This window comes from Meleagris gallopavo, chromosome Z (genome assembly GCF_000146605.3).
Source record: "Meleagris gallopavo isolate NT-WF06-2002-E0010 breed Aviagen turkey brand Nicholas breeding stock chromosome Z, Turkey_5.1, whole genome shotgun sequence".
Taxonomy (NCBI): domain Eukaryota; kingdom Metazoa; phylum Chordata; class Aves; order Galliformes; family Phasianidae; genus Meleagris; species Meleagris gallopavo.
Genome location: NC_015041.2, coordinates 47607093 through 47611698, shown reverse-complemented (window position 1 = coordinate 47611698; position 4606 = coordinate 47607093).

Below are 4606 nucleotides of genomic sequence, written 5' to 3'. Positions count from 1 at the left end.
GCTATTGCTACTCTCATTTTTTATAATGGAAAATTCAAGGAAGCATGACACTGGGGCAGGAGCTGAAAGTCTCTTTGCTTTTGGATTTGAAACTTAGTTACTAACATACATACCAAGTCGCAGATGTTTAGGTCTGTTTCTGTAAGGAACTTTTGTTGACCTTGTATGTTTTAGAGTTGTTCATTTAGATGAAATGCAACAAGATTTTTACTATCATCTTTTAAATATGTGGAGATCATCACATTGCAAATGAGTACTTAAGGTTTGATATAAAATGCGGTTAGTACTTTCAACAGTCTTTTTCCTTGGAGGAAAAAACAACAATAATGACAAAAAAACAACGATGGTGCCAGCTGAACATGTTCTGTCCCTCACTTCCCCTGCATGACAGCTCACGCTGAACAAATAGGCAGCCTTCCTCCTGGTAGTGATAGTTTTGTGGGGCCCTTTGTAATACATGGTACAATCTTGCCATGTTATGAGATTTCTTTCCTCAAGTTATGAGGTCTAAAACTCAGAAGCAAGGAAAATTGTTTACTTCTAACCTTATTTCTTTCTGACTTGTATTTAGCTGGCAAATGTCTGTAGTTACATAGCACCATACTGTGTCTTATTCCAATTTATTTTCTTACACTAACAGCACAACAGAAGCTATGATTGCGATGTGTCTTGAACGCTGCCTCTTCCCTTCTGGACATTGTGCAGTGTTCTGCCACTGAAGCATCTGATGCATAAGCAACAGATGCTCTACCTCTGTGCCTCTACAGTCACACATGTTGAAGATAGTACATAATACCAGACTGAATTCATGTATGTAAATTATTTGCACCGAGATGAAATGTAAGATATGCCCTGTTAACTTCAGTTTGTCTTTTTCAGGTAACATTGGTAACAAATTTGCAATTAGTTGTTTATGAGGGAATTGAGGTGAAATGGCTAGTAATTCACACTATCCAGTTACATGTGGTTTGCTTTGAATTTCAATATGTGTCAAACTTTTGACAAAACAAAGGTGCAAAACATGCCAATTTGTAGAGTCCAAAGAGGAAAATACTGTTAAACATATAACTTGCATTACAGATAACTTCCACAAAGTCAGATTTGTGAAGTGTAAGCATCTCATATAGTTTTCATTTTTCACTCGCATTACTGCTAAATAAATACAATTTCTGCAAATAATCACATTACTGCTAGACTGAAAATACGGTTTTATTTCTATTCCTCTTTGAAGAAAGAATAAAGGAGAAAATGTTACAGCAGTAATGCAGTGTTGTGATTTCTTTCATCAAATGAAGGAAATATTGCAGATGGGCCTAGAGCCACTGAGGAATTTGCATAAACAGATTCAGAAAAAGTTGTGAAAATTCAACCAGTTCAACCTTCAGCTCTGACACTGGATCAGGCTGCCTAGGTCACTCCTGGAATCAGTATAACACATTTTTCAATTTAACTTCTAGCGAGACGTGGGTCACAGTACCCTGAGGTAATCTTGTCTGATTTGGTACACTTAGTAGTTTGAAATGGTTTACCACCAACCTTTAGAAAACTGTGGAAAATAATTACTCATATCTATTAGATTGAAAGATTTATCTTGCCTTCTCTTCATAAACAGTCTCCCATACAAGGTTGCATTTCTTCTGTTTTTCTCTAACATTTTACAAATGTCAGCAGTATCAATCTTATCATTCTCTACTGAACTTCCTCTAACTTTCCTACATCTTTTTATGCATTTTGCTCAAAATGGAAGACACAACCCATCTGAGACCTCTGCAGTGCTGAGCAGAGTGTATTACTAGTTAAATCCATGTGGATAAATAAAACAATGTTGTTGACTCGTATTTATTGTAACTCAACACCTCTTAATGTTGTCAGCACCATGTCTAATTCCAATCCCATTCCTGTTGTGCTTTTGAATTTTAATATATCCACCTTTCTTTCTTCAGTGAGCGTCTTCCCTCAGATTGCTCTTTATCTTGATGTTTCTAACCTGTAGTTTTCTTGCCAGTAGAGTCTGCAGAGATTTCTTTTTATATCCAATCTGCTGATAGTTACGTAAAGTCAACATTCTAAAGCAAATTTGCCTACCCTTCTTAGGTAAATGTGGATTCGTTTTTCATGGAGCAGACAAACCTGAAGTAGTTCAGGTTTTTCAGTCCATGATAACTTATGTAGTAAGTGGGGGGGCAGAGGGGGAAAGAAGGAACTTACAAGTAATCCTACAGTACAAAAATGAGGAATCAAGACGCTTTTTCTATATGGTGAATATTAAATCTTTCAAGCAGCTTGTTTGTTTTTTGTTTGGTTGTTTTGTTGTTGTTTTGTTGTTGTTTTGTTGTTGTTTTGTTGTTGTGTTGTTGTTGTGTTGTTGTTGTGTTGTTGTTTTGTTGTTGTTTTGTTGTTGTTTTGTTGTTGTTTTGTTGTTGTTGTTTTTGCAGGCTGATAGAATAATTTTATTTTTTAGATCAAAATTGAGTTTTAATATGGGTTTGTTAGTGATTATGGAAAATTAGGAAAAGTTTGCTGCTGTACAGTTTGCTGGCCAGAGTTACTTTGGAATCTACAGTAATTGTCCTTTTTCCTTAATTATTTCTGTACTTCCTTTAAAGTGCTTTATTGCAGGAAATAATTATTTTTTTCCCTTTTGTTCGAGTCATTTTTTTCAGTCATTTTTCAGTGTTGGTATACAGTGTTTGTGTTTCTTACTGCTTGTATTTCCTTTCACAGAAATGAACACCAGAACATACATCCAGAAAATCAAGAGCTAGTACGAGCTCTTCGGCAGCAGCTTCAAACTGAGCAGGTGCTTTGCTGAGCGTTGGAATCATTCTCAATCTGGTTTGGGGTAGCGTAGGCTTCTCTCCAAGGTTCTGGAAAAAGCTAGTCTTAAGATTCTTTGAACCTTACTTACTGTACAGAGGAAACCTTAAAAGTGATCAAACATTGAGATGATGTAGGTTTTTTTTATGGGTAAGTCAAGTCATTACAAGATGTAACTAGTTCTTTTTTCAAATCAGCTTTTGCCACAAGGTGGAGTATGTTAGGTTATGTTGTGTGCTTCCTGCGGGGCTCCTGGGAATTTGGTGGTGAAGAAAAGGAGATCTGGAGAACAACTTGCTGCCACAGGACAATGTTGAGATGTTTAAAAGGATAAGTTGTGTAACAGAACAATGGTACAGCAGCCAGAGCAAGGCAACAGGGGTTGCACACAATTCTGGCATGCACATGAGAGGCTAATGTGTAGCCACATTATTAGCAGATGCTGAGGCCCAAGCCTAGAATGAGAGAAGCCATACTTATTAGAGAATGTTCAGGAGAGACTTTAATCATTCTTGAAATAGTGACAGATTTTTTTTACAAGAATACATATTTAAGTAGAGGAAACATACAACAAATTGGGGAGGAAGAAACGAGTCATAGCAGTGATGAACACAAGCTGGTGTCAGTGTTTGAGAGCCCTAAATTGCGGAGCAGTGCAATTCAAGTGCCTGATTTGGGACAAAGCTAATTAGAAAAACAGCATGGACCTGAGTTGATGTTAGTGCTTCACCATGCCTTGCCTAATGTATTCTACTTAGTGTGGAGGACCTGAAGGCTTCTACCTTTCTGATCTTTAACCAGATTGAAGCTCTTATGTATGAAACACGTGAAGTGGAAAATAATGTGCTTGTCACCAGAAGAACATGCTTAGTGAAACAGTTTTTGCATTTATGCATGTTTGATTTTTTTATTTAAATTTAGTTAACGTTTTACTTAGTTTTGCATTTGAATATTCAACTTCCAGGTTTTTGTTTTTTGTTTTTAATTTAAGTTCAGTGGAATTATTATATAATAAATGGGATCTCTGGCATTTCCTTTTTCTCTTCTGTCCCAGCAGAATGCTTCTAATGGTGACAGACATCGCTTCTATACAGACATGTCTTGTCCAGTCTGTTTGCAACAAGCAACATTTCCCATAGAAACAAACTGTGGGCATCTTTTCTGTGGTAAGTTGGAAAACCTCCGACTCCCAAAGATAAAACCAGAAGAGAAGCAGAAACTTCTGGCAGTAGTACTGTCACTCCAAAGGAAAGCTTTGCTGTATCTTAACTGCTTATCTTCATGTCTGTGTTAAAAATAATTTTTATATAAGTTGTTCATAAAATGCATGTTAAGAAATAATTACTTCCAGAATATGCTGGAGTTTTTTCTATGCTATTGGAATTGAAAATGCATTTAAAAGCATTGTGGACAAAGAGCATTGTTTGTTTCCTGCTACTGAAAAACAGCAGGGATTGAAATATACTTGGAAAAGTACTATTTTAAAAACTAGCTTAGAAAAAAATTTTAAAAAATCTGCTTGGTCTTATCATCACAGAGGATTTTGTTTGTTTTGTAAAAGTCCTGTAGAATTACCACTAGCTTAAAATATTTGCCTGTCTTTGATGCCCAATTGTTTGAACTGAGAAATACACATATAAAAGCTCTATGTAGCATTTTGCTTCCACTCCCTCAGTTCTCCCAGTAGAATTATTTCACTGCAGTTGTCTAGTTTTATAGTGTTGTATGGGCCTGAACCTCAGATTAATCACCTGAGGTGAGCAATGAATCAGCCACGGGAGCACAGGTG